Source organism: Bombina bombina, chromosome 2, assembly GCF_027579735.1.
Source record: "Bombina bombina isolate aBomBom1 chromosome 2, aBomBom1.pri, whole genome shotgun sequence".
NCBI lineage: Eukaryota > Metazoa > Chordata > Amphibia > Anura > Bombinatoridae > Bombina > Bombina bombina.
In genome coordinates, this window is record NC_069500.1 from 633549155 (window position 1) to 633576243 (window position 27089).

Sequence of the window (27089 nt, forward strand, 5' to 3'; positions counted from 1 at the left end):
GTGGGTGATATGAGTCCTAAAGAGTGCCTAGTCTATCTAGATGATCTCATAGTGTTCCGAAGGACACCAGAAGAGCACGAACAGCAAATGCTGAAGGTGTTGGATCGACTCCAAGCAGAGGGTCTGAAATTATCAATAGACACATGTTGGTTTGCCCAGAACTCTGTTACATAGGTAGATCACATTGTGTCCGTATAAGGTGTGACAACTGACCCAACCAAAATTGAGGCGTGGTGAACTGGCCCCGGCCAGATAACATCAGTGGATTCTGCGGTTACTACTGAAGGTTTGTGAAAGACTACTCAAAGATTGCTTGAGAGCTACACAACCTTTTAAAGACTACCTCTGAAATAGAGGGTGTTAAGGCACCAAATCTAAAGACTTCTTTGGAAAGAATGGATCTCAGGATGTGAAGAAACCTTCTTAATCTTGAAGTAAAGACTCACAGAAGCTCCTGTATTGGCATATGCAGATCCTGAGAAATCATATGTGTTTCATGTTGATGCCAATATGGAAGGCCTAGGGGGTGTACTGCATCAAAGCTATCCAGAAGGGTTAAGACCAGTGGCCTACATAAGTAGAAGTCTAACTGGTGCAGATAAAAACTATCTGGTCCATAAGCTAGAATTCTTGGCGCTCAAGTGGGCAATTATGTACAAGTTACATGACTATTTATATGCAGCAACATTCGAGGTTAGGACAAATAACAATTTGCTTACTTGTATTCAAACAACAGCTAAACTGGATGCCACAGGGCATAGGTGACTGTCAGCATTGTCGAACTATAGCTTCAGCCTTAAATACAAGCCAGGCCCTAAGAATGTCAGAGCGGAGGCTCTCTGTCGCAGACCTGGATTTCCTCCTCATGAAGAAAAGGAGGAATGGGAAGAAATACCTGTGCCTGGGGTAGGAGCCCTTTGTCAAACATATGTAGTGACCGAGAAGCAGGATGAGTTCTCTGAACTCAGAGGAATAGACTCCATAAGTCACTCCACAAAAGCCGTACCAGAGGTATTCTGTGCTCCAGTCATGCTCAGTTGGCCTCTACATGCTTACTCCAGAACCACTTATCCACTTGTTTCAGAGCCCCAAGCATGTCTAGGAGTGTCCTATTGAAGCGCTCAGGCTGGGCATCACCCTCTGGGTGGTAGGTTGTTGTTCTGGACTTCTCAACCTGCAACATATCCAACAGTTCTTTGATCAGCTTACTCTCAAAGTCTCTACCTTGATCAGAATGCATTCGATTGGTCAGACCGTAGTGCAGAGAACCTTGGCTATGGTCACAGTCTTATGGTCTTTAGTGGGAAAAGCCTGAGTGTTTCTGGTAAAACGCTCTGTTACTATCAGAACATATCCGATTCTGGTAGTATCATTCTCAATACATAGATAGTCCATGCACACAAGATCCAGGGGTCCTGTACTTCTCAGGTAGAGTCTTTCTCTGAATACATCTTCTGCAGGTCTTCACATAATATTCAACATGTTCTTTCATGCAAGGCCAATAGAACCAGTCTTGTACCAGGCCGTAGGTGTTGTCTACCCCAAGATGCCTATGTTGATCATGGAGGGCTCTCATAACCATTCCCCGATATCTATGAGGTAACACTAGCTGCTTTCGACCAGGGTGGTCATGGTATTTTATAATTCTATAAAGGATTCATCTTCTAGATGTAGTTTACTCCATTTACTCTGGTACAAATCTATTTTTCCAATGGTAGGGAGTTCAGTAATTTAGGGTTCTTGGCTCTCATTGCCTTGAGGACTGTCCCTATATACCAGTCCTGTGACTGGGCTTTCTTCTTGTCTTCAGTGGTTATGTGAGACAGTGGCGGCTCATGAGTTACTCTCACCTCCAGTATGTGAGAACCCTCAGACAAAACCTTTACAGTGCTTACAAGTTGGCCACTCAAGCTGCAGCAAAAATGGAACAACGCAACGAAAGAAGATTTGATACCAAAGTGAAGCATCCGGAAGTCCAAGCAAGGTTCTTCTCCGGAATCTAGGGGTACCCAGGAAACACAAATTGGCAGACATATGGAAGGATACCCTATTTGAAGTCTAAGCTAAAGGGGCTGCCAGTGTACAATATAAAATGCCCAGAAGGCCAGATAAAGGCTTGGCATAGGAACCATCTACTATCAATGATGAGGAAGGGAGTAGTAGTGAATGGAAAAAAAGCACTACTCTTAGTGCTGATGATCAATGGTGGTCTCCTCCTGCTGAGGAAATACAAAACTTGCCTTCCTCTCCTTCCTTAGCCTCCTCTACATTGAATCGAAACAGACCCAACTTTTTGCCTAGGACCCCAAAAAGAGACTCTTGTATCATGGGAAAGCCAGGGCCTCAAGCATCTGGTAAACTCCGCACCCAATTAGCCAGAGATGAAGATTCCTAGCAAATTCTGGACTTCCTCAGAGAGAACAGAGACTGGCTACTAGAATACGACAGCCCACCAGGGTTCTTACTTACGATCAAGTCGGAGAACCCAGTTATGCACATATAGCCCAGGTACAGTCTAAAATGGTTGATTTTCTGTATGTGGTTGCGGAAATGATGAATGCTTGAACCCCTCTGTACTAGAGTAAACTGCAAGATAGTTGACATTTGTTTATAGGACTGTGCATTTATTATTATTTATATGTTTGTTTTTTCAATTTACCTCTTGGCGGAACCTTGCCAGTGGAAGGCAAGGATTTTACGAGGGGGAGAATGTAGCCAATCCTGTTGAACATTTTCCTGTTGAATTTTTAAGGCTGAATACAGTTTGCAGGAGAAGTTGCCTAGACTGGTTGGTCATGTAATCAATTGAGCCTATAGGGAAGATCCTGATGTTGAAACTGGGGAGAAGAGTGTGAGACACAGAAGGAAGCAGACATGTCAGAGCAATGAAGGAGTGTATGAGGCCTAGCTGTGAGAGGAGCTGCATAGAAACTCCATCCCGTGTAAAGTAACAGCATTCCTCTGATCTGCTGATTTAGTGTATGCTGCCAGCTGCAGTCTGACCCTGTGATAGAGCTGTGGAGCAGGATCCAGACAAAGTAAATGACTGGCAGACCCTGGAGCTGCCCTTCAGCCTGTGCAGCTGAATCCTGATTAGTGGTAAGGAGTATTCTCTCCCCTTGTCATACTGACAAGGCATTCTGTCCATCACAGACACTTATACGCAGCTCTTCCTATGGATTGCAGATTCCTTATTATTATTATTATTATTATTATTATCATTATTATTGGTTATTTGTGAAGCCTGAGGGTGGGATCGCAGGTTGTTTGGGAGAGTGCTGGGCCTGGTTAGACAGAGTTAGTGTGTTAGCCACTGTATTACTTGCCTTACTTTTATTTGCCATAATCCTTTAATACATGGTCATGCTACTGTGTGTGTTGCAGTTATATATTATGTTCTTGTCTGGGAAACCCATTATTGCACAGTCACAGTCATGTACCCCAACTCCCAGGTAGCGGAGGTTTAGGATCGGCCTGCAAAGCACATGGAGGTAGCTGGGGTAAAGACCCATAGGGGTAATTGTGGGCCTAGGCCAAACCCTTTTACAAATATATATGTATATGCTTAAATATATATACTTCTGGTGAGTGCCAGGTTTTCTGAGTGTTGTGTTGATAATGTTTGTAATGCTTCCCTGCGGTCCTGTCACCCAGTCTGCTCTGGGTTTAACTGCCTGGGTTGCTGGGAACTTTGCAGCTGTCTGTCAGTGTTCAGGGCTGTAGAGTTTTCTGTAGCTTAGGATGTGTACCCAGTCCAGTCTGTGAGTGCAGTCCATTCCTGTGTTTTGTATTTATATAGGGGAGGTTACAAAAGCCTGTGTCATCCTGGGAGGTTCCCAGTTGGTTTGTTTGGAAGTATGCATTGTGTGGATTCTGGTTTAGGGTCCCAGGAAGGGGGAGACCTTGTTGTGGTCCTGGGCTTGATCCTTTGGCACCAAATGTAACTGACGTCCCCCAGTTTTGCTTTTAAACAATACTGTGAATCTGCAGGCGAATGCCAGGTTTTCTGTGTGTTGTGTTGATAATGTTTGTAAAGCTCCCCTGCGGTCCTGTCACCCAGGCTGCTCTGGGGTTAACTGCCTGGGTTGCTGGGAACTTTGCAGCTGTCTGTCAGTGTTCAGGGCTGTGGAGTTTGCTGTGGCTTAGGATGTGTACCCAGTCCAGTCTGTGAGTGCAGTCCATTCCTGTGTTTTGTATTTGCATATGGAGGTTATAAAAGCCTGAGTCACCCTGGGAGGTTCCCAGTTGGTTTGCTTGGAAGTATGCATTGTTTGGGTGCTGGTTTAGAGTCCCAGGAAGGGAGAGACCTTGTCGTGGTCCTGGGCTTGATCCTTTGACACCAAATTTAACTGACTTCCCCCAGTTTTACTTTTAAACATTACTGTGAATCTGCTGGTGAGTGCCAGGTTTTCTGTGTGTTGTGTTGATAATGTTTGTAATGCTTCCCTGCGGTCCTGTCACCCAGGCTGCTCTGGGGTTAATTGCCTGGGTTGCTGGGAACTTTGCAGCTATCTGTCAGTGTTCAGAGCTGTGGAGTTTGCTGTGGCTTAGGATGTGTACCCAGTCCAGTCTGCGAGTGCAGTCCATTCCTGTGTTTTGTATTTACATAGGGCATGTTACAAAGGCCTGTGTCACCCTGGGAGGTTCCCAGTTGGTTTGTTTGGATCTATGCATTGTGTGGGTGCTGGTTTAGGGTCACAGGAAGGGGGAGACCTTGTTGTGGTCCTGGGCTTGATCCTTTGGCGCCAAATTTAACTGACTTCCCCCAGTTTTGCTTTTAAACATTACTGTGAATCTGCAGGCGAGTGCCAGGTTTTCTGTGTGTTGTGTTGATAATGTTTGTAATGCTTCCCTGCGGTCCTGTCACCCATGCTGCTCTGGGGTTAACTGCCTGGGTTTCTGGAAACTTTGCAGCTGTCTGTCAGTGTTCAGGGCTGTGGAGTTTGCTGTGGCTTAGAATGTGTACCCAGTCCAGTCTGTGAGTGCAGTCCATTCCTGTGATATATATATATATATATATACATATATATATATATATATATATATATATATATATATATATATATATATATATATATATATGTGTGTGTTAAGATTTGTAGATACAAAAATTAACACATAAACATATATGTATATAAGCATATTTATATTTACTGGGAACACACAGTTCCCATAGACCGCAATGCAAAGGCACTTGCAAGCGAGCATGCCTCATGCACACCCATGTTATTTCCCTATTTAGTTTAAGAAAGTTTAGTATGAAATCTCATGAGATCACAGTAACACAGCTCATGACCTCGGCACTGCTGATGCTGATTGACTGCTGTTCATTTCTTCCTTTTTTGTTTTACCTGCAGCTAGGCAGTAATTGAAAGATAACTTTTTACAGAACTTACTCTGGTGAGCTGAGGAAATTGTGAGGTAAAAAATCTTCAGGTGATATTTTTCTGTCAGCTTTTTACAGCTATGCTGCATCACTTTCAAGTGATTTAGCATTTAAGTATTATGTCCCTTGAAATAAGTTATATTTACACAGACTATTGAATCAATAAAAAAAGTTTATTTTAATTTTCACCCTTGTTTATAGCTTTTGCAAACACACATTCATATTCATCTAACCATGTCTCAATTTACATTGGAAGGGTTTCAACAAGTACAAAGAAGCCAATTTTTTGAAATAAATAGAAATGCAATTCGAAGTACAGTAAACACAATCAACAGAACACATAAACAAAAAGGCTTATTCTTTTATTATTTATTAGATCAGGACATTAGAATTCATTTTTAATTTAAAACAGAGACATACATATGATGTCCAAAGGAATTAACCAATTCAAAGAATACATGCTGAAAAGTAGGAGGGACAATGTATTACTCCTGGTTCAAAAATCCTACTATATATTGACAACAGAATATATAACATAATCATTACTATAAACAGTTCAAAACTCCAGGATAAACTTTTTTGAAATTCATAATCTCTCTCTGGATGACCTATTGATTTCTATCATGTTGACCACCCAAAAGATGTAAACTGTAAATTGAAGATCTAGACTTTGATATCCACACAAACATATGATTACAATAATGATAACCTTGTGTTGAATTGAGTATGAGGGCTTATTCATTATAGAAAAAGGCTGGGATTGATCTTGTGAATGATGATCAGATGGATATTGATTTTGAAAAATGTCCTATGATTTTTAATAGGGAATACCCACTCCTGGGCCAAGCAAAGGGAATGACCACTTCTGGACCAAGCAAAGGGGTGTGCAGTGCCCACTTTTGGGCAAAACAAAGGTGATTGTCTGCTTCTAGGCCAAATAAGGGGAATGCCTGCTCCTGGACATTGCAAAAGAGATTGCCCGCTTCTGGACCAAACAAAGGGAATTCCTGTTCCTGGACCAAGCAAAGGAGAGTGACCGCTTCTGAGCTATGGAAAGGAATACCAGGGTATTGAGAACAGGCTGCAATCAGTGGCAAACAGAGACAGTATTGGACATAGGATACACAAACGGGTACAGCAGGCAAAAATGTACAGCAGCTGGGAAACTGCAACAGAGAAAGTGCAAGTAAAAATACTAACTGTGCCAAATTCCTAGTCAAGGTCAAGACAGTCTAATATTTAAAGGATAGAAGCAAGTATCCGAACATTGTCAAGGTCACAGGCAGGAAATCCAGCAACAGACAGGAACTAGAAACAGAAAAGACTCTAATGCCAGAGCAAGGAATAAAGGCATGGAGGAATATTTATCAAGCTCTGTATGGAGCTTGATACCCCTTGTTTCTGGCAAGCCTTCAGGCTCACCAGAACCAGAAGTTATAAAGCAGTGGTCTAAAGACCGCTGCTCCATAATTTGTCTGCCTGCTCTGAGGCCGCGGACAGAAATCAACCTGATCGAATATGATCAGGTTTATTGACACCACAAGAACTGCTGGTGCAATAATAAAGCCAACAGCGTATGCTGTCAGCATTTATCGATGTGCAGCGGACATAATACGCTACTTTGTATCATGCACGCTCGCACATTGATAAATATCCCCCATAGGCTGCTCAATATATATAGTTAGATAGCACTTTTCTGATTGGCTATCATTCAGAGGGGGGGGGGGCTGGGAGACACACCCTACTGTTGCAAGTTAACATCCTCTAAAGGGGACAAAAAAAAGCAAGCCACACTCTGAACACACTCTGAACACTGAGTCTCTGGTTCTATCCTAGGTAGGGCACAGCAAAGGAAGTTGCCCCTAGTGGTGTCCCCACAATTTATTTTATATTTTAGCACAAACAGATGTTATGGGATCCTGACAGTAGCTTTTGGGATCCTGACAATTTATATATATATGTATATATATATATGTATGTGTGTATGTGTTTATATATATATATATATATATATATATATATATGTGTGTGTGCACATACATATTTACACATATAAACACAATATACATGTATATGCATATATACACATTTATACATACACACATACAAATATTTAGACATAAAGACAATATATATATACTGTATATACCCTCTAATGAAGTGATATTGATCACGAAACATGTAAGGTTATGCCTACCTATGACGCCACTTCTTGTCCGGCAAGACCACGAGACAGCAGCATAACAGCAAATGTTTGCAAACCAAACTTGAGATAGAGCTGCTGCCTTCCTGCTATGCACGATCCGGAGGATTAACCCTCACTCCTTGATCCACATCTGTAATTCATTCCTGTACGGAGAACTTTCTATTCAGAATTGTCTGATGCTTCAAATCCAGAAGAGGAATCATTTTAAAAGGAGGTCACATTTATTTTAACACAATATAGCAATATTGGTGTTTAAACCTGATATGCGGATTTGGTAAAAATGTCTCTATACATGTAAGAAATCTATGAAGAAGCATGTAAGAGAATGAATTGAAACAGTTCTAAGCAAAAAGTGAGTGCACCGGTATCATCTTTACCACACACAGGGATTACAATTCCTCTCCTAACACACATCACATACCTCAAACGTTTAAGGTATGAAAAAGGTGAGCAAGCCATTTTTTTTAAATTCTTTGCCAATCCAGTGAGCAATAAATACTACACTATCAGGGATTTTTTCTCGTTTCCTCTCCTTTCTTTTTTTCTCTGTGTGCAGCACCACCCTTCCAGGGACCCTAACCTACAGCCACACAATGCATACCTTAAACTAAAACACTGAGATACAAACATGAGTGACACAGATCCTTTGTAATTTCCCTAAACACATACAAAAAAAGGAAATCGACTGCACCCTCAAACCAGAATGAAAAAAAAAAACAAATAGAAAAGGGCGCCTCCTAGTGCAGATAAACCAAAGATAATGAGGCCCCCAAGATAGCAGATCCCACAGAAGCCCAGGGTACTCACATTCAAAATAGCACGTTAACAAGTGCCAAACCCAAGGGCTGGACTGTTGGCTAAAAAGACTCCAAAATAAGCTGCTTAATATATATAATAAAAAAATTACAGCTAGATTTAGAGTTCTGCGGCCAAAGGGGTGCGTTAGCTACGCGTGTTTTTTTCCCCCCGCACCTTTTAAATAGAGAAATTTAGAGTTCACAGAAGGGCTGTGTTAGGCTCCAAAAAGGGAGCGTAGAACATAATTTACCGCCACTGCAACTCTCAATACCAGCGGTGCTTACGGACGCGGCCAGCTTCAAAAACATGCTCGTGCACGATTCCCCCATAGGAAACAATGGGGCCGTTTGAGCTTAAAAAAAACTAACACCTGCAAAAAAGCAGCGTTCAGCTCCTAACGCAGCCCCATTGTTTCCTATGGGGAAACACTTCCTAAGTCTGCACCTAACACTCTAACATGTACCCCGAGTCTAAACACCCCTAACCTTACACTTATTAACCCCTAATTTGCCACCCCCGCTATCGTTGACCCCTGCATTTTATTATTAACCCCTAATCTGCCGCTCCGTACACCGCCACAACTTACATTATCCCTATGTACCCCTAATCTGCTGCCCCTAAAACCGCCGACCCCTATATTATGTTTATTAACCCCTAATCTGCCCCCCCCCAACGTCGCCGCCACCTACCTACAATTATTAACCCCTAATCTGCCGACCGGACCTCACCGCTACTATAATAAATGTATTAACCCCTAAAGCTAAGTCTAACCCTAACACTAACACCCCCCTAAATTAAATATAATTTAAATCTAACGAAATAAAATAAATCTTATTAAATAAATTATTCCTATTTAAAGCTAAATACTTACCTGTAAAATAAACCCTAATATAGCTACAATATAAATTATAATTATATTGTAGCTATTTTAGGATTAATATTTATTTTACAGGCAACTTTGTATTTATTTTAACTAGGTACAATAGCTATTAAATAGTTAAACAATTGTGTTTATCTGCACTAGGAGGCTCCCTTTTCTATTTGCTTTATTTTAGATTATCCGTGCCTTGGTTGGTAAATGAAAGGAGCAGCCCGCAACACAGTGCATTGCGCTGGGACACTAGGATTTATCAGCTCATTCTCTTAGGCATATCTCTGCCTTTGGGATATGTGAGTATCCTTTGTTCTATCTTTCTTGAGAAAACACAATTGTTGTGGAGAAAAATGTGTAAAAAAAAACCAAAACGTTTTTACTCTGACCTTTTGATAACCCTAAATTATTGAAATGTACCTCTCACTGGAGGCTTGGAAGGTAATCCATTAAAGCTGATTGTATTTAATAGACACAACTCATACTATATACTTTATTAAAAGAAGGGAGGACAAAGTTTGCTTCTGGGAATCTGTCTGTTAGACTTTGTGGCGAATGAAAAGGGAACAGTGCACAAGTCGCTGTATAGGATCAGGATGATTTAACTCCCCCACACTTAAGGTAGTTGAGAGGCTAAATACTTAACTAGAGTTTCATTGTATATTTATTAATACACATAAAATGTGTTGACTACATTTTTTTCAAGGTTTATACAGGTTATATATGCCTATAAATTGCAATATTACATCATTATATAACAAATCCACAGAAAAATAAACATTAAGGAAATATTAAATTTGATATACAGTCTGAACATGATGGACACATTGGGCCAGATTACAAGTGGCGCACTATTTAGTGCTGTCACTTGAGCATAAAGTTCACTAGACAGCTTTTGCACGCATCGGGTTGCAAGCATTTTACAAGTTTATGGTTAAAATAAGTCGACTGCGTTAATGTATTATCCCCATAGAAGTAAATGGAAGAAAAAAGAACTAAAATCTATCACTCGCGCTTTATCCCGGCAGGGGTTATACATATTTCACATTCCAATATTCTTCACTTACAGAACAATGTCATTTTTTGTAAATACATATTTCTACATCTATATATATATTCCTAAGTATATATATCTATTTAACATTAACAGTATCACACACACATATATATATATATATATATATATAGTAACATAGTAAAATAGTAGATAAGGTTGAAAAAAGACTGGTCCATCGAGTTCAACCTATACAAATCTAAAATACTTTCAAAAAGCTCCAGTTAAGCTTAAATAACCCCATTAAAATGTGACCCATTTAATACTAGCAATCATATCCATGAATTTTGTTTATATACAGAAATTTATCCAGACTATTTTTAAATGTATCTATGGTATTGGCATTCACTACCTCCTTTGGTAATGAGTTCCACAATTTTATTGCTCTTACAGTGAAAAAACATTTCCGTTGCAGGAGATTAAATCTCCTTTCCTCCAACCTTAAATTATGACCTCTTGTCAGAAACAATTTTCTTGGAATAAACAGAGCTTCTGCCATCTCTGTATATGGGCCTTGAATATATTTATATAAAGTAATCATGTCACCTCTCAAGCGCCTTTTTTCTAAAGAAAACAGACCCAGTTTGGCTAGCCTCTCCTCATAGGTTAATTTCTCCAATCCTCTTATTAGCTTTGTGGCCCTTCTGCAATATCTTTTTTTGGCAATCGGTCCCCAGAACTGCACTCCAAACTCAAGGTGAGGTCTTACCAGGGCTTTATATCATGACAGAATTATGCTTTCCTCCCTTGAATCAATGCCTCTTTTAATACATGCTAGTATCTTATTAGCCTTTGAAGCCGCAGCCCAGCATTGTGCACCCATCTTTAGCTTGTTATCTATTATTACTCTCAAATCCCTTTCCTCCTGTGTTTGGCTAAGTCTTGTCCCATTTAAAAAATACGTAGCCTGCTTATTTTTACTTCCAAAATGTAGAACCTTGCATTTTTCCGTATTAAATCTCATTTTCCATTCACTTGCCCATAGTTCTAATTTTAGCAAAACCCTTTGTAAAGAGAGTTTGTCCTGCTCTGACCTAATGACCTTACTTAACTTAGTATCATCTGCAAAAATAGAGATGTCGCTATTTAATACTTGCTCCAAGTCATTTATAAAAATATTAAAAAGAACAGGGCCCAGTACTGATCCCTGGGGGGCACCACTGTCCAATATGAGTATGATCCAGTATATATATATATAATAAAACAAATTATATGTGTAATAATAATTATAAACAATTATTATACACACTGTAAATATATATGTTTATATATATTTTTTATATAGATTATTTTTACAGTATGTACAATAATTGTTAATAATTATATATATTTTTTTATATTTTATATTTAATATTTCAATAGCGTGATGTGAGATTAGTAATTCTTCATGTGTACTAACTTGACACTACGTTAGAACTAAACCGTAAAAAATGTATTATTAAATATATATTTCTTTATATGTCTGATACTGTTAATGTAAAATTGATATCTTTATCTATGTAGCTATTAAAATAGATATACATTATCCTGTGAAGAACATTAGAATGTTAAATATACACAATACATATACAGTAAAACACATATACTTAAAAACATATGTACACACATCTATACACACACATATATATATACATATATATATATATATATATATATATATATATATATACATAACATCAATAAATCCCAGCCAACTAGTCTTAGAAATCTTTCAACAAAGGATTTTTAATCGTATATGTTGCTTCACGCTGTACAATGATAAATCAGGAAAGCCTGAATGTAAGCTCACTCAAATTCACACATACCCCATCCACCATACATATCCGTACCATACATACATTGAACACTAAATAAATCAACAATGGTTACAGTACATAATAGTAACCATAACACCCCCAGGGTGTCCCCAGGGGGTGAAGACCAGCACCACCTGCATCAAATAATAAAAAAAGAAAAATGTTCAGCCTTTGCACAAATCGGGAAAATTCTTTCTGTTTAGAAAATTTAATAAACCATAGATCCAAGCTATTAGAGAGTTAACGGATACAGGCCATCTCACTCCATTCTCAGGATTGTCACTTCGGTATTTCACAAAGGACCATATATTCTTATAGTACTTACTGAATCTTGTTGTATCCTTAACGATATTCTTGTGGTTTTATTACAGTCCTCAAATAATAGAACTTTGCTACATATATTTGTTACATATATTTAGAATCCTCAATTTGCATATCTCATGGAGAGCCAAGTGCACATGAAACACCCGTTGTAATTGGAAACATATACTTGCCATAATATTGTATGTAGTAATGTCATTACTATGTATATGAATGTCTCTCCATTAGAGCTGACGTGTGAATGGCCACAATCTCTTGGTGTAATTGGCTGTATCAAAGGGAGATAACATATCGTATTGATCCAACCTCACACCCTTTAAACTTCACTCACAGTGTACTAAATATTTCAGCATTAAAGGTTGCACTCTCGAGTTCTGTACATTGCCCAGATACAAAGTTCAAACTTTGGATGCCTTGTGTTACTCGGGTCTTTCAAGGATCTCATATACCACTCACCGCTATCCTGAAGTGTGGCTCAAACAACACGCGCATAGACAGGTGATGGCGTCTTAGTGATTCCGATGCGCGTTTTGGGACTCCGCCCCTTTCTCAAGGAATATACAGGTAACTGTGTGAAGATGCTATTTAAACCGTTATTGCTTCATACCTATTGTATACTCATATTCACACCCCCAATAACGTCACACTCCATACACACTCCAGAATGAATGAATGTTACCTGTGTATGGAGTGTGACGTTGTTGGGGGTGTGAATATGAGTATCCAATAGGTATGAAGCAATAACGGATTAAATAGCACCTTCACACAGTTACCTGTATATGCCTTGAGAAAGGGGCGGAGTCCCAAAACGCGCATCGGAATCACTAAGACGCCATCACTTGTCTATGCGAGTGTTGTTTGAGCCACACTTCAGGATAGCGGTGAGCAGTATTGGCACATAAGGTGAGATTGAAGCAATTTGGCAGCGGTCCATTTCCACACTGAAGGGAACGTCGGTGATAAGTCTCACAGTAGTACCCGGCAAACAAGCATACAACGAATAAGGTAACACTGTTACTTGTTATTTACTATCGGCACGAGCTGCATATGAGAACCTTGAAAGACCCGAGTAACACAAGGCATCCAAAGTTTGAACTTTGTATCTGAGCAATGTGCAGAAATCAAGAGTGCAACCTTTAATGCTGTGATATTTAGTACACTGTGAGTGAAGTTTAAAGGGTGTGAGGTTGGATCAATACGATATGTTATTTCCCTTTGATACAGCCAATTACACCAAGAGATTGTGGCCATTCACACGTCAGCTCTAATGGAGAGACATTCATATACATAGTAATGACATTTCTACATACAATATTATGGCAAGTATATGTTTCCAATTACAACGGGTGTTTCATGTGCACTTGGCTCTCCATGAGATATGCAAATTGAGGATTCTAAATATATGTAACAAATATATGTAGCAAAGTTCTATTATTTGGGGACTGTAATAAAACCACAAGAATATTGTTAAGGATACAACAAGATTCAGTAAGTACTATAAGAATATATGGTCCTTTGTGAAATACCAAAGTGACAATCCTGAGAATGGAGTGAGATGGCCTGTATCCGTTAACTCTCTAATAGCCTGGATCTATGGTTTATTAAATTTTCTATACAGAAAGAATTTTCTCGATTTGTGCAAAGGCTTTACATTTTTCTTTTTTCTTTTTTTATTATTTGATGCAGGTGGTGCTGGTCTTCACCCCCTGGGGGTGTCATGGTTACTATTATGTACTGTAACCATTGTTGATTTATTTAGTGTTCAATGTATGTATGGTACGGATATGTATGGTGGATGGGGTATGTGTGAATTTGAGTGAGCTTACATTCAGACTTTCCTGATTTATCATTGTACAGTGTGAAGCAACATATACGATTAAAAATCCTTTGTTGAAAGATTTCTAAGACTCGTTGGCTGGGATTTATTGATGTTATGTTATTATTGAGTCAAGGACCAGACTCTATCCCGTGCATGAGCATATTGTAAATTTATCTAGAAGGTGGTGCAGTCACTGTTTGGTAATTGTATATATATATATATATATATATATATATATATACATATATACGCATTTCTACACATATTCAGACATGCATATGTATGTATATATTTATTATAGCCCTTTGCAGTCAAACACCTTGACATATAGAGGCCCATTTATCAAGCTCCGAAGGGCCATGTTTCTGGCGAGCCTTCAGACTCGCCAAAAACACCAGTTATAAAGCAGCGGTCTAAAGACCGATGCTCCATAACCCTGTCCGCCTGCTCTGATGAGGCGGACAGGAATCGCCGCAATTCAACCCGATCGTATTCGATCGGGGTGATTGAGACCTCCCTGCTGGCGGTCGATTGGCCACGAGTCAGCAAGGGGCGGCATTGCACCAGCAGCTCTTGTGAGCTGCTGGTGCAATGCGGAATACAGAGAGCACATTGCGTTCCGCATTCAGTGAGGTCTTGCGGACCTGATCCGCACTGTCGGATCAGGTCTGCAAGACCTTTCATAATTCGGCATCATAATGTATTCCTTTAAACCCTTTTTAAACATTTATATGAATAATTTTATCAGAAAGTGTCTATATGAGTGTTACTGCAATTTTGAATGTATTTATGTTATGTTTAGTGCAACTTTTTTTAACGCACTACCCTTTACACGAGGGTTTCAATCGCCCTAAGCCGACAAGCATAAAATGCGATTGTGCACTCAGGTTTACTTTCAACTGGTAACACGCAATCTATTTCACGTGCAAAATGATGAAAAAAACTGATGTCACTCGAAAGTAGCAGTTAGCCCTCCACTTGTAATCTAGCCCATTATCGTTTAAAGGGACAGTCTACTCCAGAATTGTTATTGTTTAAAAAGATAGATAATCCCTTTATTACCCATTCCCCAGTTTTGCATAACCAATACAGTTATATAAATATAATTTTTACCTCTGTGATTACCTTGTATCTAAGCCTTTGCAGACTGCCACCTTATTTCAGTTCTTTTGACAGACATGCATTTTAGCCAATCAGTGCCCTCTCCCTTGTAAATCCACGGGCGTAGTCACAATGTTATCTGTATGGCACACATGATCTTACTCCCTCTAGCTGTGAAAAACTATCAAATGCATTGAAATAAGGGACGGCTTTCAAGCTTTTAGAGATTAGCTTATGAGCCTACCTATGTTTAGCTTTTAACAAAGAATACCAAAAGAACAAGGAAAATTTGTTGATAAAAGTGAATTGTTTAAAATTGCATTCCCTATCTGAATCATGAAATTTAATTTTGACTAGACTGTCCCTTTAACTAATGGTAATATAATAATTGAGAATAATATTTCCTCCAAAATAAAATATATTTTATAAATGTAAACATGATAAATCAGGAAACTGTATGGCAGAGAAAGTAGTTATTGTAAAACAAATATGAACAAATATGAAGCTCAGAATGTAATAACCCTGTAAGAAAGTATTGATGGAAGGGTTTTGTGACCCCACTAGGAAGAAGGACATGGGGTGAAGAGAAGGACAAGGGGTTGGGCTGAAGAGGGGGGTTTATAAACCCACTACAGGAAATTATGACAGTACACATTTTAGCAGGAACAGCACGGTGGGAGATTAATTTTCCTTACCTGGAATGGAGGCCTTGCTAGCAGAGTTGATGGAGGTGGCTAGGCATAAAGGAGCTGGTTGGATCAGGGAGCGACTAGGCACAGCAGGGGAAGCAGGCACAGGCGGTGCAGTGGCGGTTCCCACCCCTAGAGAGGCAGCTTCCAGGAGTAGTGGACGGCCTGCTAGGAGGTCTAGGCCGCCTGAGCGCCTGAGTCCGAATCTGGGCACCGGTAGGATATGGAGGGAGAGCAGCAGGCCTACCGGTGGAGTGCAGAGTGTTGAGCAGCAGGGAGCATGTTCAGTGGCGACGGCCAGGCCCAGGGCGGGCTTGCGGCCTAGTGAAGCGGTGTCCAGGGACGTCACGGCCGGTCGCAACCGGGGCCTCAGACAGGCGGGAGGAGCAGTAGATCCACAGGTGGGAGTCAGGATGCTGAGCGGCAAGGATCAGGACCAGAGGGGATGCCCAGGGCAGGCCTGCGTTCTGGAGCGGCGGATCCGGATGACATCACAGCCCGGCAGTCGCAGTCGGGTCCCCAGGCTGGAGGAGGCAGACATAGGAGCAGCCAGTCAGAGGCACAGAGGACAGGTAAGTGTGGGGGGGAGGGGGGCCTGCTGGGACATGGAAGCACGCACAGGTCCAGTGTAGGTCCAGGGGGGCGGAGACCTGTTACAGGAGAATGGGGGCGGGACTTGGGGGAAGTGATTAGGGTGCCGGTCGTCAGAGGGAGTCACCAAGGGGAGCGGTGGGGGCCGCAAGTACCGCAGTGGGCGGCGGGTGGCAGTCTTTTCGGTCAACGGGCCAGGGAGCAGGAAGCGGGGGAGGGAGTGGTTACACATTGACGGCTATCCTCAAAGGCCTATACTTTCAGTCCAACGAAGGCCAATGTCGATTTGGGGCATCGTGCAAGTACAAGCACGAGTGCTCGGGCTGCGGGGGAATCCATTCTTTCACTAAGTGCTTCAAGAAAGCGCGGCAGGGAGGCAAGCTCGGAGAGGTGGGAAATATGGGCGCGGACCCCGGTGAGGGTAGAAAGGATGGTGCCATGGCTAAGGGAGTACGCCAATAAGCGTGGGTGTACGGCGGATGCCAAATTATTGTTGACGGGGTTTAGTTCAGGTTTTATTATTCCGTATAAAGAGCAGGAAGTGGGGGTGTTTGGGGGTAAAATCAGATTGAGAGTTTCCTTCAGTGGTGAGGGAAAAGTTGTTCAAGGAGGTAGCATTGGGCAGGATGGCGGGGCCTTTGAGGGGATGCCGTTTAAGGGTTTGCAGATTTCTCCGCTGGGGGTAGTCCCAAAGAAAGGGATAGGGCAGTTTCGGATGATCCATCATCTTTCTCACCCGAAGGGGTTGTCGGTAAATGATGGGATAGATCCAGAATTGGTGTTGGGGAACTATGCTTCCTTTAACAGGGCGGTGGCGTTAGTGAGAAGGGCTGGGCCTGGGGCATTGCTGGTTAAGGCGGATGTGGAATCGGCCTTCCGGCTGTTGCCGGTTCACTCCAGATGCCATCATTTGCTAGGTTGTTGTTTTGATAGTTTGTTCTTCGTGGATCTGTGCCTCCCCATGGGTTGCTCCTGCTCGTACTTTGAAAAGTTTAGTTCTTTTGTGGAGTGGGTAGTGAGGTGGAAGTCGGGGAAATCTTCAGTGGTCCACTATCTAGACAACTTCTTATTTGTAGGGGCGGCAGGTTCCGGGGATTGCGAGCACCTGGTGGAGGTTTTCGGGGAGGTGACGCAGGATTTTGGGATCCCGGTAGCTGCAGACAAGTCGGAGGGTCCGGTGTCATCCCTGAGTTTCCTGTGAATACAGCTAGATACAATCCGGATGGAGTGCAGGCTCTCGGAAGACAAGCTGGCGGACCTAAAAAGCATGCTGGGGAAGGCGCTGGCCATCTAGAAGGTCATGTTGCGGCAGCTGCAGTCATTGCTGGGGAAGCTAAATTTCGACTGCCGGATCATTCTGATCGGCAGGGCGTTCTGCCTTTCGGCTGTCATTGGCCACAGCCGGGGTGTCGGATCCGAGTCACTATATCAGATTGACAAGGGATATGAAGGATGACTTGAGGCTATGGCTCACATTTTTGGATGAATTCAATGTTAAATAGATTATCCAGGAGGTGGATTGGTCTGACGATGACTTGGATTTGTTCACTGATGTGTCGGGGGCCCAGGGGTTCGGGGCTTACTTACAGGGTAAATGATGCGCTGACAAGTTGGGGGGAGAGCGGATTGACTAAGAACCTCACGTTCTTAGAGTTCTTTCCTTTGGTAGTCGCGTTGCTGGTGTGGGCTCACATCTTGAAGGACAAGAGAGTCACCTTTCCCACGGACAACCTGGGGTTGGTGATGGCCAGGTTGACAGTGAATTCCCCTCCGGTGGTTAGGCTGTTGAGAGCTATCCATGTACCGCGCAAGCTGAATGTTATAGCTGATGCCTTGTCTCATTTCCAGTGGTATCGGTTCCATGCGGCAGCATCAGATGCAGACAAGGAGTTGGTGCCCTTCCCAAAGGACCTGTGGAGCTTGGGCACGGGGTGATCAATCTGATACAGGGATCTTTGGCTGGTGCCACATGGAAGGCTTATGCCCATGTGTGGAAGAAGTGATGCAAGTTAAATGGGGGAAGGCATTTGCTGGGAAATGAGGGAAGCCAGTTAGGGGTGTTGTTGACCTGGGTAAAGAGATGGAGGAGGAGAGGCTGTAGCCTTCTGAAATACGGAAAAGGGTGGCAGCATTAGCATTTTGGTTCCAGTTGTTGGGGAGTGGGGATTTAACAAAGGTATTTGTAGTACAGATGGCGCTTAGGAGCTTGTGTCAGGGGAAAAGGAAAAGGCCAGTGACATTTATGATTTTGGAAAAGGTGGTGGGTTGTTTGAAAGGTTTGTGTTTTTCTGGGTTTGAGGAGGCTCTGTTTAAGGCAGCATTTATCCTTGACTTTTTTGGGGCATTCAGGGTGTCTGAGTTAGTGGGTCTGAACAGGAGGGATGAATGGGGCCTCCACTGGGACAAGGTACTAGTGAAAGATAGGGTGGTGGAGGTGTGGTTGAGAAGGTCCAAGACGGATAAGATGGGGAAAGGATGCTTGGTTAGTTTGAGGGAGATTGGGGGCATGTGTTGCCCGGTGGCAGCAACCCGGTATTACCTCAGTCTCCGCCCGAGTATGAATGGCCCATTGTTTGTCCATGAGGACCGATCCGCATTGTCATGGTACCAATTTATTGCTGTTTTCAAGAAGGCATTGGGGATCCTAGGGTTCGGTGGGATGGATTTTGGGTCCCATTCCTTCAGAATCGGGGAGGCGACTGAGGCTGCGTGGTGTGTTTGGATGTGGCAGTGATTAAAAGGATTGAGAGGTGGAGATCTAAAAGGTTTCAGGGGCATGTCAGGCCAGGGTTGAGGGTTTAAGTGGGGGGTGCTGTAGCTGATACCGCTTTATTTTGTTTTGGCAGGTCCGGTGATGTGCTGGGTGATCGGGCATTCATACGTTTAATGGGCCAGGAAGACTGCTGCTGTGAAGGAAGATGGAGTGCAGTTGGGGCTTGCTAGGGAGCAAGTTGAGATACAGTGGTTTGGTATCCGGGGTATGAAGTGGGGTCAGCTAGTAGAAAAGGTGGTAGAGTTTGCAAGATTATTTTCTCCCCCTCAGATTTTGGTTATACATGTCTGGGGGAATGACCTGGAATTCATGTCCCAGAAAGAGTTGGTGGAGAATATAAAAAGGGGTATGGACTGCCTGCGCCAGCTCTTTCCGGAGGTAATAATAGTGTGGTCCGAGATCGAGATCCTTTTGGTGTGGAGGTCAGCTTGGGATTTGGGGAGGTTGGAGGCTTCCAGACGGAAGATTAATAGGATGGTGAGTTGGTATGTGAGATGAATTGGGGGTGTGGTATTGAGGAATGTCGAGTTCAAGGGTGAATAGGGGAGATGCTTTTATCTGAAGGATGGGGTTCACCTTAATGAGGTGGGCCTACACCTCTTTAATTTCACTCTGAAGGAAGGGATTGAGAAGGCCTTAGCGCTGGGTGGCGGTTCTCATCTGGGGGGTGAGTGGTGGTGGGGTGCTTGCTCTGGTCAGTAGAGGCTTACACCTGTTATGAGGTGAATGGGACTTCCTGTTTCAACAGCAGGGGGTTGGATTAATGGTGGTAGTCCCTCCCCTGAGTAGGGTGGGGCTAGTGGAATGAATAGTGGGGGCAAGCACTGTGGTTGGTTATAAAAGTTAATGCTATTTATATTTATTTGTTATGTTAATAAAGGAGCTGCAGCCTTTCAACCCCAATAAAAAGGTGTGAAGTTTGTTTTGTGGGTAGGGTGGAATGGCGACTTGACTATGTGGGGTCACTTATTTGGGTTTTTTACACAGGCCATATGTATGTAAAACAATTACACATATACCAGTATACAATAGAGCTTTGTCTTTTTTAAATATCTTAGTCATTACATTTTACTATGTGCAGGGAAAGCACATGGAGGACTAAATAAAGATGTGCAGGAGAATAATCGTATTTAAGATTTGAAACATAAATGAGACATATTGTGTACATTATTAGAGCTAAACATAAAAGCCTATATTCTACATTTTTTAAAGCAAAATCCATTATTAAATGGACATTCTAAAGGAAACTACAATTCTCTGATTTAGAGAACTCATGTGTTTAACTCCCTTAAGAATTAAACATATAGTTAAAGACCTCTAACTGCCAGTGCAACACTCAAGAGCTGCAATGTTTGGAGTCTTGGCAAGCGTTTTACCAAAAATCTATGGGCCTAATTTTAGACTATGGGGTCAATTTATGAAGCAGCAGATGCTGCTTCCGACCCAATACGCAGCGGTAGTAAGACTGCTGGTCCTTAAATCAGCTGCCACCTCTGAGGGAGAGGACAGCAATCAGCCCGATCAGATAAGATCGGGTTGATTGACAGCCCCTGCGGCATTGCGCAAGCATTTCAGAAGAAATGCCTGTGCAATGATAAATGCCGTCAGCATTTAGCGATGTGCGGCGGACAATGATAATTTGGCCCGTAAGAGGCAACAAACATTTTTTGCACAAGCGATATCGTGTTTCCACAAGCAGTTTTAATTGCATTGATATTACAAGTTGAGCTAAATTGCGATGTACGCTACAATTCTTTACGCAAACTCAGAGCTGTGGTTAACTGTTTTCCGAGACTAAAAAGTGGCACAAAACACATCAAAAATACATTAAAAAGTATACTTACACTCAAAATAACACTGTCTAGTAAATATTATTCCCAAAAAATATTGCACAAAAAGTTATAAGGGCTCAAAGATATGAAATCTCGGGTGTTAGAGAAAAAAAAGCTGCCAAAGGGCTTTAACATTGAGATACATACAGATACATTACTAAAGATGTATATATATATATATATATATATATATATATATATATATATATATATATATATTCAAACCCAAGATGGCATCACTGTGAGGAACAGTGAGAAGAAAGAAGATTCAAGACTGAACTTTGTGACTACCTACATTCCATTTTCAGAAGTGGTAGCTAACACCATTAACGACAATTGGAAAATAGTGGCAAAAGACACAAGTCTGCCCTTCTATGACCTTCCACCACCTAGGATGGTCTATAAGAGATCTAAAAATCTGCGAGATCTTTTAGTCTTGAACGACCCGGTGCACTGCTATGATTGTTGGACTTGGTTACCTAAAAAAAAAGTGGGATGTTACAGATGTAGTAACCAGGGCCGCCATCAGGGGGTGACAGGGGTGACTCCTGTCAGGGGCCCAATGGGCTAGGGGGGCCCCATGAGGCAAGAACTAAAAAAAAAAATTGTATTTTTTATTTTTAAATTTTGGCAGCCACCAGTGGGTACTACAGCAGAGTGCTAATTGAGCATGGGAAATGTTATTACAAGGAGTAAAGTATTAGCATTTGAGAGGATTTCACTATGCACAGTGTGAGACAGACTTGGCACTTTGTTTGTAGAGTGTGTGCCTGAGTCAGAGGGCTGATCACTTTCATTTGCAGAGGAGGTAGGAATTACTTAGCATTTTTTTTTATTTCTTTGTGCAATTTAGGATTGTAACTTCAGTGTGGTAGTAGTTGTATGATGGGGCCAGGGGTCCATAAAAACACATTTTTTTAGCAGCAGTGTATTTATGATTATTTGACAATGCTGTAGAAATTCTATATTTAAAACCATGCAGAAATGTTTCCTCCTCAACACACAAATGATATATATTACATTCCAGTTTACTGCCCCTTTATTATCTGGAGGCATTTTATCTAAGATTTTTTCATCTGCATAACATGTTATACTCTCAGACTAAGATTGCTCAGTGTTGGAAATGAGACAGGTTAACTTAAAACTGTTCAGTTTACTCTACAGCTGACTTAATTTTGAAATGCATACCAACAAGCTTAAATCCTGCATTTAACTAGAACTAATGGTATGAGTACCACAGCTTATGGTTCCACCAAGACCATATAGAGTACAGCATTTTCAAAATTTACAAGTACAGCTGACAGATGGGAACATTTGTACGCTATATTTGAAGTGGTGCTCTTGGTTGGGGAAAATATCAAACAAACATATGTCAACCTTTTAAAAGTACTTTTCTTCATCTAGCCATATACCCAGATCATGAATTCACAGAATTATTTTTGTTTGCACATTTACAAATATGATTCTTTAAAAAGTGATCTCTTAATTTCTGAATTTTTTTTTTATCATGCATGTCACACACTGTTGATTTAGGGGATGTAAGGTGCATAAATGTTTCCTCCTGTGAGTGTTTCTGTGGGTGTCTGTGTTTATGTATTTGTGCTTTGGTTTGTGTCTCTATGAGTGTGTATGTATTTTTTTTTCTGTTGGTATCTCTGTGAGGGTGGGTGTGTATGTCTTTGTGCATTTTCTGTGGATGTCTGTGAGGGTGTGTGCATATGTCTTTGAGCTTTTTCTATGAGTCTCTCTGTGAGGGTGGGCGTGTGTTTGTCTTTGTGTATTTTCTCTGGATGCCTCTGTGAGGGTGGGTGTGTATGTCTGTGCTTTCTGTGGATGTCTCTGTGAGGGTGTGCGTGTGTGTGTGTATGTATGTCTGAGTTTTCTGTGGATGTCTCTGTGAGGGTATGTATTTTCTGTGGGTGTCTCTGTGAGGGTGTGTGTATGTCTTTGTGTGTTTTCTGTGGATGTCTCAGTGAGGGTGTGTATGTATGTCTTTCTATGTTTTTTGTGGGTGTCTGTGTGTGTATGTCTTTCTGTGTTTTCTGAGGCTGTCTCTGTTGGTGTTTCCTTGGGTGTATGTGCAAGTTTGAGTTTGTGTGTGTGTATGTGTCCATTGTCCGTTCCCTTTTAGGACATTTTGACCTTACTACTGATTATTCACATCTTTCTACAGACTTTGAGACTAATGAGACCTTTCCAGAAGTCACCAATCTACCATTTAACCTTTAAATTATTGTTTAGGCAGTTCAGGGCCCTTCCTTTTAGCCACTGCATGCTGTTGTCATCATTTAGTTGGCATCTTCCTTTACAAAAAGATAATCAGAACTCCATATGTTGTTTTCTAAATCTCCTTTTTTTACAAAACTGTAGTTTACCTCATTACTTGTCAGGTCAATGTAAACAAGTGCTAAGTGTCTGTTTGGGTGTCTGTGTTTGAGTTTTTTTGCGTGTTTGCTAGAGTGTCTATATGTGAATCCTTATGTGTGAGTGTGTGTGTGTGTTTCAGTGTATGTTACTACCTTTACAACATTTCCAAGTTTAAATAGACACTTAAGAATAAAGTGCATATACGTTTTAGTCACTTGGTCAAAAATTGCACATGTCAAAGGAGGGGGGGGGGGCCCTGATCAATGGTTAAGTGAGGGAACCCAAAATTTCTAGTGGTGGCCCTGGTGGTAACAGTGTCACATGTAATCATATGGTGACCTGTAACAGTTTCCATCACCCACATACTAATAAACGGAACAAGATTCAACATAGATTGACGTGCACATCGGACTTCGTCATTTATGCCATCATCTGTCCGTGTTCCTTATATTATATTGGAAAAACGGTCACTACCTTCAGAGAAAGGCTAGCGAATCACAAATCTGCTATACGCCAGGCCATAAAAACGGGCAGCTCTGAGCAACCAGTCGCTAGACATTTTTTACAAGCAGGTCACTCACTATCTACATTAAGAGTAATACTCATCGACCATGTTCCACGATTGAGATGAGGAGGGGACAGAGCATTGGCTTTATTACGATTGGAAGCAAGGTGGATTTTCGATCTTCACACTGTGGCCCCTAAGGTCCTGAACTCAATGATTGATTTTGGATGTTGCTACAAATGAACTCCTTACGGGAATCCCGTCCTTTGGACTATGTTAAAAAAACACACACAAAACAACTAAATGTCTAATGACAATTAACAAATAAGTTTCTATGTTTTCCATAGGCATGAAGGCACCTTAAATATTAGGTGTAGTCTTCCATTAATACTGTTTATGTATAGATTGGTTTCTTATTGGCACTATGACATATGTGTGTCTTCCTTAGAGTAATTGACTAACCTTATAAATACAGCACCATCTTGCAGCTTCATTTATATGGTTGCTGTCCCCTGATTATTGTGTTGCCACTTAGCGTATTGTACATATATACAAGTTTACTTATTGTTTTCTTTAATTACACATATACATAATTTTCTGTCCTGCCTTCCCCATGTACACATTTATTATGGTGTACATCCTTTAGCGTACCGCTCCGCTTCCCATATTGCTATCACTTTGAACGGCTTTTGTTTACCGTTGCCATGACACTATACACACGGCTTTACTCTGTTTTCCGTGACGTATTACGTCATCACGTATGCGTGCATATGCATGGGACTCTGACAGCGATGGGCGGTCGGCTACTGAGCGGCGAGGCAGGTATCAGGACAATTATCTTTCAATTACACATGTAATTACACTGGGTATATAAAGTTAGTTGATTATGTCGTTCATTTATCTCTTACATGGGCTCCATTTGAAAAAGGTCTAAGTGTAGAACGAAACGTTATGGGTTAAGGCCCTTCTGTTTAACCGTTGTTGGATTAAAAGGCTTGCTGTTCAAATTCCTTGTGTTGCCTGCTTTCTACCGGATACACCATATACACCATGCCGGGTGTGTATTCTGGACTTTGCATGTATATTCATATATGTATATATATATATTTGTGTGTGTATGTGTTTATATGTGTATATATGTATGTACAGACATATATACACATATGAACACATAAATATATCAGTACACATATATAGATATATATATATAAGTGCATTAGAGCCCTTCTAAAACATATTTTTGCAATAGCCATATTTAATAAAGGTTTTAATTTACTGTAAATATTTCACATTCCAATGTTCGGTACATACAGAAATATGTTCTAAGTATTTCTAAATAGATATTCCTATATACCTATATATCCGTATTTATCTATACCTATATGTAATCATCTATATATATAGGTATAAATATATATTTGTTTTATAAACCATCAGATATATTTAGAAATATTCATTTAGGAATTAAATAGAAAATATTCCGTTATGTAAAGAACATTGTAAAATGAAATATTCCTACATTCATGTAAGGTCAGCACTAATGAGAATATGCTAAGTTGTTTTTGCAATTTTGAGAGGTTAGGTTTTTTCAACATTTACTTTTATAGGGAGTGCGAATATGTGATAGTGTTTGCACGATATTGAGGTTATAAGTTATGGGTGAATGCGTAAACATGATAACGATTTTAGGATTTCGACTTTATTCTCAATTCTGGTTACCGCTAGAGAAAAAACTGTTTACTTTTAACTTGTAATACCAGCGCAACCCTAGCGGAGTTTTTGCTACAGCAAAAATACAAATTACCGCTACACTTGTAATCTAGCCCTTATTTGGCAGAGCTGTCCATAGTTACAAAAGATAAAAGTACAACGATTATGCCATATTTTTAAGAGACAGGACAACATTTTTCAAACAAATACAGGAGGAATTGAGGGTTCTATTCCTGTAGGAACTTACAATCAAGTAATAGAAAGCCCTCACAATTTTAGATAATCAAAACAAGTACAAACGGTAGCCCTACTAAGGAGTTTCTTACAAAACTCGAACTATTTACAAGAAATAATTTGGTAATTTTATAATAGATATTGTAAAGACACCAGGACCCATAATATGCCATTTAATGGATTTAAAAGACATCTCAGGTTTCTCTAATTGTGATTAGTGCATTAATGCCGAGGGAAGAGGAGTTTGTATAATGTTTTAAAAGTCCATTTTGGACTTTTCTGTTTTTGAGAATGAGAAATTATTTTGGGCCATAATATGAATGGAGTGCAAACGTTTTCACCCGAGCGATAAGGGGTTTATCGGGGGGGGGGGTTGCGTTTGTCAGGCTTATCACTGGTATTACAAACTGAAAGATAGATAGATAGATAGATAGATAGATAGATAGATAGATAGAAAGCACAACAATATCCACCTTTTAACTCTTAATGTTCTACCATGAACAGCTCAAAAGAAAAATAATTATGTAGTAAACCTGAAAAATTCCCACAATGGGCTAGATTTTTCATTTGGCGCAGGGACAAGATTTGCTGTCATGAACCTTGTCCACCCAGCATCGAGGCAAGTGGGCAGAAATATGCAAACTGCAGTTAACATTGCACATTCCACTGTGTATGCAATGCTGCCCCTGCTTGCGTGCTGCCAATCACGTGCAAGAGGGGACTGTCAATCATCCAGATCTGATGCAATTGAGATGATTGCAATCTGCCACACTTAAGTTGGTGGAGAGGTTAAGTAGCAACGGTCCTAAGACTAGCTTTAAGGCTTGATTGCAGTGAGCCTGAAATGCTGGGGCTCCGAAGCTGTTATTGAAGCTTGAAAAATGGGGTAAATTCATTAACAGCCTTTACAGACTTTACAATTCTCTAAATATTATTGACAAACAAAAATTCTATAATGCAGAGGTATATAACCTTTAATAAATACAGTGGTAGGTAATACAATAAGTTGAACTGGTGGGCCAGGCTATTTTTTTTA